We start from the raw sequence: 11721 nt of genomic DNA, 5'->3' as shown, positions 1-11721 counted from the left end.
CTTGCAGAGCTGGAGGACTTGTTTTCCGTGCCTGTTTATCGTGTTGTCATAATTCTGACGGGCCTTCGTGAAGTGTTTCCGCTGATATATATGTGAATTGTTAATGTATTTGTCTCCATCTGAGGTAATGTAATCCGCTTCCTTCCCCGTTCTAGCGTTCAGATCCCCCATTAACAGAACCGATCCTAGAGATTGAAAGTAAACGATCTCTGACTGTAGGGTTGGGAAGATATCTTCATTATAATAAGGAGACTCGTATGGGGGGACGTATGTGGCACACAGGTACATGTTCTAAACGCAGAAGCTCTTTCTGAAGTTTTAACCAAATATGCGTTTTCCCTTTTTTGACAGGCTGAATATAATGCCACAAATGATCTTTAAACCAAACTATGATTCCTCCTGAATCTCTTCCGTTTTTAATGTTAGGCTGTTTGATTGAAGGGATTCGTAGCTCTCTGTAGTTTGGAGGAGTAGAGATTTTGGAGTCTAAACGACACCATGTCTCAAGTAAAATAATTATATCTGAACTATATACAATATTAACAAAATCAGGGTTAGTAGTTTTCTCCCCAAAAGCAGAAGAGAACATCCCCTGAATGTTATAGCATGTTATTTTAAACGATGACATTGACATTTAACAATGGATTTACCAGAAAAATGTATGAAATTCATGACCCAATAATGTTTTAAAATATAGAGTTATAAGTTAGAAAGGTAATATAGAGGGTATATAAAATTATGGTGAGTCGATCAATTTTACCCATTGAATTAAAAAAAAAAGAAAAAAAAAGAAGAAAAAAAAGAAAAGAAAAGTGATTAAGAAATAATGGTCATTCTTGACAGACACGCTATAAGTATTTAAGCTAACATATTGTCACAAATAATCTCCAGCATGTGTTTGATCTGGATCAGGTCAGTGTCAGCTCTACCTGTTCCTGTCACTACAGCGGCGTAGCTGTCCATTGGTCGGACTCTCTCACGCTCAGGGGGTGTTCTCTGAGGCCGTTTCAGGGCTGACTCCTTGATGGTTTTAGCAAACAGTCTCATGCCCTCGCGATGGATGTGGAGACGGTCATATAGATGCTCGTGGGTGATGCGCTGATGGTTGGCTATGTGAACGTTCGGCATTGAAGCACAGATGTTGGCTATCTCCGCGTTGATTGTGTTGATGATCCTTTGAGGGACGTCTCTGCGGGGCAGAAGGGTTGAGATGATGAGCTTGGCTCCGGGGTAGATCCTGCTGGCTGTTTTCACCACGTTGGACAGGGCTTTAGTGACGTCCACCCTCGCACTGAGGTCGTTTGTTCCGGTGTGGAAGATGATGTGTGACGGTGCACCCAGCACTCCCTCTCGCAGCAGTCTCAGAGCAGAGTGTGAGGTGGGACACCAGAACTTCTTCACCGATCTGCCAGGGAACAGACGTCTGTGGTCAAGATAGTGGCCGTTGGAGTCACAGAGGATGACGATGTTGTCTTTACTCGCCTGATCTGCCTGTCTCTCTCTGTGCCTGTCTCTCTTCCGCTGTGTCCTGTCGTCATGAGTGTGTCACCAGAGGCTGCTGTGCACCGGCACACCATCCAGTTTTCCATCAGATAACTGGAAACTTGAGGCCACATCGGGAGCTTTTTTCATCACTGATAGCGCCTCGCTGTCTGGCGAGCTGCTACGAACGCTGCAGGTCCCGCGGGGTTCGAGGATTCGCTCTCCATCTCACACACTCGCGTGACCCCCACAGACAGCGTCCCCTGTGATGCAGGTACAGGTGAAAGCTCTCAGAGTGGACACACTCGTCACTGCGCGTCATGTCAACGGTGTGTTCCCCGAGAGACACCACACTCACAGAGGTCAAACACATGTCATGCTGCCTCATCCACATGCATATTTAATAATCCACCAAAGAATATATGGATTTATTTAAGGGGTATAACAATATTTCACGTCACAATATATAGCAATACAAAAAGGCAACAAAACGTATAATGTGTATAGTATGAAAGTTTAAATTCAAATATGGTAAACCCAGTAGGTCACACATTTGAGCTTCAAGCATTGAATATGTGTTTAACATAACTCACATTTTAATAAGGATACGTTTTTGTTTATTAAAACTCTTAGAAGTAATGATTAGAAAAAAAACCCTGCTATTTTAACTCTATTTGGCTTTGTATAGATTATTTTGAGAGTATATAGTGAGATCAGAATTGTGTATTTGTGTGATATTCATTGATAGAAACATTGCATTTAGGGTGATTTGAACAAATCCACAGGTATTAAACGTTGGCCAGTGTGCAACCAGTCAGAGTACCCTAGCAACCGCATAGCAACACTATAAAACACTCTGTACTCCTCAGCAACTGTAAAGCGATGCCAGCAACTACTGAAATGCTAGAGTGTGAGTTTGTAAACATCGAGTTACACACACATATTCAAGATTTTGACTCGCATGCAATTAGTTTTAAAAATTAGAGGCAACTCTTCATCAGAGGAATGTATCGACACTTTGGATGTGTGTATTTCAGAATGTGAGCCAGCCCTGCATATCCATAAATGATCTGAGCTAAGTGCCGGATGATGTTTTGATGGATTGGTGCTGGCTGATATTCGGGTGTGCAGTGTATTGACTTCTGCGTTCTTCTGTCTGTTGGTGGTCTTGAGTGATGTCACAGGTCAGGGTCATGTGACCATGTCGATGTGAGAACAAGGTCGAGGAAGCGGTCAGTGACACTGAAACTGCTTGACAAACCAATCAACAGATCCATCACATACTGTAGAAACAAGAGATCTATCTATCTATCTATCTATCTATCTATCTATCTATCTATATATCTATATATCTATCTACCTACCTATCCGTCCATCTGTCCGTCCAGACTGATCTCATGAAGTAGTGTGTGTATGACACGCCAATTCATATTTCCATTTTTGGCGTGCTATCAAGACGCATAATCGCATGAACGCTGTTGATTTAACGTTATTACTGTATATATAAATATATGACTTACCTCAACCCCGTCCCTAAACCTAACCGTCACTGGGGTTAATGGCATTTATAGGGCGTTCCCTTACCATCCTAGGGAAAACAAGGTCGCTCCCCAGATGTAGATCTACATTTTGCTTCGTTTCGCGCGGACATTTGACGGTGTGTACAGACACGCGGAATCACTCGGACGTTAATGGCGTAGACATACACGCAAACACGCGGATACACGCGGATAGCTCAAAATGCGTAGAGATAACACGCCACTTGACTCGAAAGTGGCGTGTATGTTTACGCAAAAGTCATGATGTCATGTTGGTCCGTCCATCCATTCGTCTGTCTCTCCATCTATTTGTCTGTCTGTTGTTCTGATAAAGCAAACACTTTTTAATTATAATAATTAAAAAAACAAGTAAGAAAAACTTGTTTAACAGCTGTCTGTGTGTGTGTGTGTGTGTGTGTGATATCAATGTACTCATGCATCCTGGCGCTGGTGAAAATGATCACGGGCCAATTTGCAACATTTAATTGCAATTAAACCACATCAGAGGCGATTGATAAGTGCTTTCTAACTAACTAACTAACTAAATCAGCCTGTGTGTGCACACCACCTTTTCGTCTCCTCTTAAACACCTCCAAACTATCTTTCACTTTACCTCTTGTCGCTCTCTTTCCGTGTCTTTTCTTTGTGAAGCGGGTGAGAATGAGAGCTTTCTCTCGGTGTCTTTTCCGTGGGGACGTGACGGATGATCCAGAGGAGGCCGGAGGGGCTGATTGATCGTGGGAAGTCTCGAGCATTCATCTCTGTCGCTGCCGTTCGGCCGATGGCCGCGCTCTCTCTCCAGCGCTGGGCTAAAAGGTAATTAAGAGCGGCCCTTCGCGCGGATCTATCAGTGTCAGAATGTGTCAGCGGCCGTGGAGGACTGCGGCCTGATTTGTTGTCCCACCCTCAACGGCACTGGCGATATTTTACATCATCATTTATTCAGGCTTTGCTGATGTCACGGCCCTGCTTCGTGCTGGGTTGTTTTGGAGAGACTCTTCACGAGAACAACTCTTGCCTCAGGAAAGTTGTGTTGCTCTTAAAAAACTCATTAAAGTACAATAAGAGTTGTTTTTTATTGAAGTAACAACTTTGTAAAAATGAAAATGCAGCTCAGATTATTTGATCTTAAATGATAACTATTCTGTTCATATTGAGATCTTTCACTTTTCATTGCAGGTTTGCTGGCAATTGACCCTTCGCAGGGAGCTTTATTGACAGGTGATCTGACCAATCATACTTCGCCATCCGCCATTTTGTCCTACAAAGCAGTCAGAAGAGTTAGTAGATTAACATGTGAGGATATGAACTGGAAAACGGAGTGTACTGACGCCTCATATGTTAAAACAACATTCCTTCTTATGTTCATTCATGTTTATTTGATGCTATAAATGAAATAGAAGGAAGAGATGATCGGATCACGTGCAGCTTTAACTGATGCTCCACAGCGATCTGTCACGACAAATTAAAGAGCCACAAAACGGTATTTATCGTTTAAATTTCTTTTAAAAAATGACCAAATTTGATAAATATCAAAAGTAACCAAAAAGTAACCTCCCAGCAAACACAGAACGTTCCCCTAACGTTCCCGAATGGTCCCATGAGGTTATTTTTTTGGGAACCAAACAAGAACGGTATTGGAACGTTCCATGTAGGTTATTTTTAGGTTCCATTTTTATAACGTAAGGAGAATGTTCCGGGAACAATCCCTTAAGGAAAAGTTCTAGGAACGTTCCCAGAACCAAAGACTAATGTTCCCAGAACCTAAATTTGTTTGCTGGGCTGGTCTGTCCTGTTTGTCAGCGTGTTGTCAGTCCGCAATGTATTTTTCACTGCGTGAGAACATGGTGTGTGTGTGTGAGAGCAGCGTAGCTTGTCGGACATAGCGACAGTAACTAAGGGGGGTGGGTCTTTGCGAACGGTCAATTCTGAGCAATGTCTGAGACCTTGAGATCTCTCAATTGAGTTTTTGGGTTTGTCTGGTTGCACTTATATTCTGTATTTTAGTCCACAAAAAATTGACTGTACACATTCTCTAATTTTGTTTAGGAAAAACAGACCAAAGATATTGATGACATTATCCTGGACTCCACATTTTTGTCCAATAAAATGCTCTCGTAAATGACATTGCCCCTCCCCCTAAATATGAAAGATGACCTTCCTCTGACTAGCTTAACAACTAGAAAATTGTTTGTCTTTATTGTGTAATTGTGAAGGAAGTGGCCTTGACTTTTCCCGACTTGTCCATAGGTAAGTCAACTCCGAGAAGAAACGCGCTCTTCATTTCGTTTAATCATTTGTGATTTTTCTTTCTGACAGGTAGGTCTTATCCTCTTGTTCTTCAGCCCCAAACCTGTCAAACAGCAAATTAATGTCTTACAGACAATGAGGTAGAAATTAGGTAATTATTCAGTGCTGGTTGACACTCATAACATGTCAAATTGAATAAGTCGTCAAACTGGCAGATAAGGATAATAAATCATTTTAAACTTTAATTATTTTCCCTTGTTTACACTTTTAACCACATGGAAAGTGTTGGCACGTAGAGTTAATCACTGTCTTGGCTATTTGCATATGTATTCTGTCGTGTTTGGAAATGTTGTTTTTCATTGTTATTAACTCAGCCTATTGTTGCTATACATATCATTATTGAAAGACAGCAGAAGTTTTAATCATTAAAAAAAAAAAAAAGACAGCTCCTAATTGCGGTTTTGTCAACATATCGGCCGAAATGTACATTTTTCCTGCACGTTCCTACTGCAGCTAAATAATTTAGCGCTGAATGAGGAGTGTCACTATCTTATGAGGCGTGAATATTAATGCCCGCGCATGCTGTGTTAATTAAGAAAACCAATTAATACATGCAGCTCAAATCCTGTAGACGACGTGTTTCTCACCCGTCCGGCCGGGAGATGTGAAAGGCTTGTGTATTCCGCTCCATAATCTTGACATTCAGGGAACCTTTGTTCTCTAAGTCCATTGTGAATTATGTCAATCAAATTTAAACGGTGGCATTTTTGGTTGGAGCGTTTCGACCGCTCGGTCTCCAGGTATCAACATTCACCCGCGCATTTTACTGAAGGTGAAGTAACTTAACCTCACGTTTGCGTTCACAGTCAAGCGGACTGAGGGTTATTTCAGAGGCTGTTATCATTTCGAGTATTGAACACTTTTTCTAGTAAAGGTGAAGTCGGACAGAATGAGGCCTGTACCTATTGATCATGAAGCTTGGATATGAGCTGTGAATCAGGAAAGAAATGTTCATAAGATCACAGTCTATATGTATTTGATGGCACTTTCTATGAATAATTGTTTTTATTGATAATATTTAACTTTCATATGTAGGCGTATTTTATACTGACACTGTGGGAGTTAGGTAAAGGTAGGTTCATTTTCGGCCAGGACATTATTCGTTAAGTTCACGGAGATTAAAACACAAAACAATGCAATGCATTCAAAATACCGCATATGTAAAAAAAAAAAATGCACCTAGACTTTTTCTAGAGTGTAGGCTATGTTTAAAAAAAAAAAAAACCCAAAAAACTTTTTTAAAATGTTTATGCCCCTATTTTGGTACCATGGTTGTGAAAATTGCACATCTTAAATTAAATGTGATAAATATTTAAGAATAAAATAAAACCAATCATATATTATTTAGTTTGACCTTCTGATGGACAAAAAGTGCCAGATGTGATTTTAACAGTTTGGATCCTAAGATACAGAATTCTTAAAACAATGATGTTTTTGTACTGTTTTGTTGGGTTTTTCAATGCCATCAATGTTTTGTTGGTTAACTAATATATATATATATATATATATATATATATATATTGGGACAAATTCAAATATTTGCTTATATACCAAAAATATATATTCTAAAAAATATATTTAATTATGGGTTACCTGGAGAACTAGCAACACATGTGAAGCTGGTCAACCAATGAAGTCATGCTGGTTAAACTAGTGTAGCTTGGTGGGAGAGACTAACAAACTGGAATCTTTGAGTTTTGTCTTTAGTTTCTTCATAATAAACTTAACTTTGCTGATTAAACTGCTTATTTAACCAATTTCACCCTTAATTGGTAAAACAAGCAATTATCCCAACACCAATCTTAAGTTCCAAATGTAATGTTTACCTTGCATTCAATTAGTGAATTGATCCTGAATTCTAAATGGCTGCTGTCTTGCACACAAACATCAATGACAAAGTGCTCATTTTCCATCCAGGCGTCTTATTTTATTTGCAGAATATAAATAAATTAATTGATTTATATATTTTAGGAATTACTCGCTTGAAGAGTTGCAAATTGAAATGGAGCTGCAACTGAAAGAAATCATGACAAGAACACAATTCAGGAGGACAGAATGTGTGGTGCACACGGTATTTCATTAAAATACCTTCATAATTCATCTCTCGGCACTTCAAACGCAAGACAAGCATGAAGTAATAATGAAAAAGCAAAGGTGAGTGAGCTTTTGACTGTTACAGCGATGTTGTACAGCTTTAGTGACAAACTAATGAAGTTTCTCAAAGGCATGTTGGAAGTGGCGTAAGGTAAAGCCCTAGATTACTCTGATCAGATTTACATGGAGACACAGATTGCTTCCCAATTTCCTAATCTAACTGTAATAAAAAAAAATTAAAAAATGGCAACTTTTCACACAAGAGGTGTCTTTTCGACAAGCAAAAAGTCCCACACGGATCTGCTGTTGACAGTGATAGTGGCTCTAAGTGCAAATCGATGTGAGTTAACTCTCTTACTCATGAATTATATACAGAATATGTATGCGTGGGGGTTGTTAACCTACTGATGAACATTTCTCTGGGATGTTCAAAGAGTTGAATGTGGAAAATCCCTGTGGGAGTCATTTAGGACATCTACATGTTCAACCGCACCAGAAAGTCCTCAGAAGAACCAACATTGGAAAAAATAAAGATGTGAAAGATTTAAGAAGAAAGATTTACGATCATCTACATTTTGGTTCTTTAACCACAACACTAATCTGAAGAACCAATAATGAGACATCAAGAATTATATCTCCAATGAACCACAAGTTTAGCTAATTTGGTCTCTTATTACTGTGTATCTCACAAAATGTACTCTCTTGTATCTGTCACATTTTGGCAAATGTAATCTGAAGTGAGAAGTGTTATGCGCTGAACAAAGCTTTAGTGTTGAGGTATTTGTGATCCAGAACATTCAAGACTCCCCGCGTTAAAATTTCTCCCCCAAACCAAACGATATTAAAATGGCTTCCATTCTCCCAGAGACAAGTATGTCCTTGGGAAATCTCTTGTCTTTGCTCCATGTCACACTGATCCCTGCAGGACCTCATTATAGCTAATCGTCCATCTGTCCATCCCTCAAGGGCCGGCCAACATTATCTCAACTCTGGTCACTTGGCTTGCAATCGAAATGCCAAGAAGACAGTTTTGGACATGCTTGCTGGCTTGTGGTTTGCCAAAGCTTGAGGTTACAACACAATGGGGTCAACAGCCTTTTTCGCTTTTTGCAATCCTAAAATTGCCACATGGACGCCGACCAGACACGAGTTTGTTCATCTTAGATCCTGTTCCCTGAGATCTGGCAGGCTGTAAAAAAGGCCACATCTGCTTGAACTCTCAGCAAGGAGCATACAAAGACTTTGCGAACCTCTTTTGTTTTTCAGAACTTTAACTATTTTAAATAAATACTCACTACTCTTATTCTTGCACTGGTTAGTTATTCAGAATGATCATTAGGGTTACTAGGTCAATGTAAATCAATGAAATCCCTGATTTTACTCAATAATTTGATGAAATTGGATGTGCACCATCTTAAAGGGACAGTTCACTTTGAAATAAATTTTTGACATGTTTTAGCTTACCTCAAGGGCATCCAAGATGTAGGTGTCTTTGTTTCCGCAGTATTTTCAGTATTTTGATATTTTTAGGTCAAACCGTTCTTGTCTGTCAGCCATATAATGGAGGTATAGGGGGTCCACCTCAAAGAGCATGCACAAAGAAGTCCAAATTAAACATGATTTAATGACTCGTAAATGTAAGTACACATTGATGGCCTAAGACACGAAACGAGCGGTTTTTGTGAGAAAACGAACAGTATTTATATCATTTTTACCTCTTGTAACCACAGCCACGTCCAAATGATCTGAGGATGCTTCGGTCTGCACATACCAAAACATACCAAAAATCAATTTCAAAGTGAACTATCCCTTTAATATGCTCCTGACAAAATGTTATCAAAAGAAGTTTCGATTAATTTAATTGTTTAGCAAATATGGTCCGAAATGTGTATGGGTGTGGTCCATAATGATGTATTGGCCTGTATCTTGTCAGCACAATGTCCAAACTTCACAAAACTTGGCACACATGGACATCAAGGCATTATGAGGAAACATGCCAAGTTTCAACCGCAATTTCTGACAAAGGAGCCATTTATTTCTAATGTGAATAATAGATCAACTTTGTGATACTAATGTTGTCCATTAAAAAGGAAATCCTTTTTAAGTCTAAGCATTTTGCATTAATGTTAATGGATGAAAGTTTCCGGATTTCCTTTTTGAAGTTAGTTTTCTCTTTGGGAACTATGTATTCTTGTAAAGTGTTTCATCCAACCCTAACTTGAGATTCAAGATTGTTGACTTTGCAGGGAAAGCTACATTTGAATTTTGAGTAGCTTGTCAAACTTCACTTTTTGAGTCGTTTCCCCCGACTCTGATCCGAGTACACTTGCTAACTGCTAGTCCACGCCTCCAACATCTGCTTTACTGCCAGTGTGCTTCAACTTAAATCTGCTCTGCTAGCAGTTTTCCCACTTTAGCTCAAGCGCTCGAGCTTATTTTGCGTACTGACAGTTTTTCTTCTTCTGAAGATTATGGCTCTGTAACTTCCCTGCGGTAAAAGATCACAAGTTTTGAGTAACCATGCTTTTAATAATCCATTTCCGGCCCCCTGACGACTCAGTTGATTTCTAGAGTCTATCTTCCATGGCGCCCTTCTGTCCTCATGTATCTGCCGCTTCACTACTCTGTGGTAAAAGCTCCCAGGATGCAGTTGATAAACTCTTTCCTTTTGCTACCAGCATCCCGTCATCTTTATTACCAGCCTATCTTCGCTTTGGTGCACGAGACATTTAATTTGTCGCACAGCGCATCTGTAGACATGCGTTATGGTGCAAGTAGAGCATGATGGGAGCTGAAACAAGCTGCAAACAGATGTTTCTGGGAAGAACTTTATAGGCCACTTCCATTCAGCTCACCAGAGACGACCTGAGATATACCTGGTTACCTCATAAACCAAAACCTGTTCAGAATATGTGCTATTTTGTTTGTATGAATATCTGAAAATATAATAAAAGAGCCTTTGGCTTTTAAACAAAACAACTACAGTAAATATAGCTTCATACATTATTTTTTTTAAATGAACAAGTTTTATTCAAAAAGCAATTTGAGATGAGAAAAATGCATGAAAATAATATTGTTGGTGTAACTTAAAAAATTAAGTAACATGATTGCCTTAAAAATTTAAGTTGATTAAAATGGAAAAAGTGAGTTAATACAATGGAGATTGATTTAATCATCAGAAACTCAAAATAATAAGTTATCTAAACTAAATAAATTATTTAAGTTGATTTGACAAAAGATGTTCAAAAAAAATGACAAATCTTGAAAATATGTTTTTACAGTGATCAGTGATAGGCAAGCATTGTCAAAAACGACAGAAATTTATGTCAACTGCAGGGAAAGAGTTGAATGATTTTAAGGTTTTATTGGAATTTTTGTTTACAAAAGTTGCATACTGCAATTTCTGACCAATGAGTCATTTATTTCAAATGTGAATAATAGATTGATGCTGTTATACTAATGGTGTCCAGGAAATCCTTTTAAGTATAAGCAATTTGCATCGCTGAAATTTTCCCGATTTCTTTTCAGAAGTAACTTTTCCCTTTGGCATCTTATGTATTCTTGTAAGCCGTTTCGTCAAACCGTACTGTATATCTTCAGTGGAGATTCAAGATTGTAGCAGTAAATACATTTATTGGCTTTCTAAAAAATGTTTTGCCATGAAAAACATGGCGTTGTTGTGGATACTCTAAGATATATAGCGAATGTGGAATTATATATCATAAAATCGAGCTTGGTACTTGCTTAGAGTGTGTTTCAGGCCATAGGCACACATATGATATACAGTCCTATGACACTGTACTTATTCAGCGACTCACGGGAATAACCCTTCACCTCACTTCTGGAGCTTGGTTTCTTATTCCACATCCTCATGTGATGGATCAATAAACATCCAGATCATATTTAAACCTCTTTTATAGACTCCAAAGTCATACCTGGACAGACCGTTTTAAAGCTGGAAAGGGTTTTGCTTCAGTTTGTGCAGTTCATGCGAGTCCATTAACAGACTGACACTTAAGCTTCTCTGAAAGTTGATAATCAGCTGTGGGCCACATCATCACGGCTATTGATTCGGCCAGTGACAGCGACACCCAGCGTTAGCCAATACTGTCACAAACCTGGATTAAAATGCACTCGGTGTAATTTCATGGGTGGGTTCCCTTTCACCCCTCGGCTGCGAGTTTCTCAAATAATACTGATCAGTCTTTCCGTATATGCTCATTTATCACTCAAGCACCTCCTGGTCAGCAGGACTGTCAGATCAGATATACATCATAACTGCACATCACTTTAGTTA

At 39.1% G+C, this 11721-nt stretch overlaps 1 long non-coding RNA gene across 1 annotated transcript; it reads left to right on the top strand.

Annotated features, from left to right (window-relative positions):
• The first annotated feature begins 2868 nt into the window (after positions 1-2868).
• On the top strand, positions 2869-10378 carry LOC148995759 (uncharacterized). The gene is made up of 3 exons (XR_016147014.1): positions 2869-4503; positions 5070-5270; positions 7302-10378. It is a non-coding gene; the product is annotated as an uncharacterized LOC148995759 (long non-coding RNA).
• Positions 10379-11721: the final 1343 nt, after the last annotated feature.

The sequence above is a fragment of the Pimephales promelas genome, chromosome 2 (assembly GCF_988280905.1).
Source record: "Pimephales promelas chromosome 2, fPimPro1.hap1.1, whole genome shotgun sequence".
Lineage (NCBI taxonomy): Eukaryota > Metazoa > Chordata > Actinopteri > Cypriniformes > Leuciscidae > Pimephales > Pimephales promelas.
The sequence above is the reverse complement of the archived record's forward strand: the minus strand, read 5'-3'. Positions and strand labels throughout refer to the sequence as shown.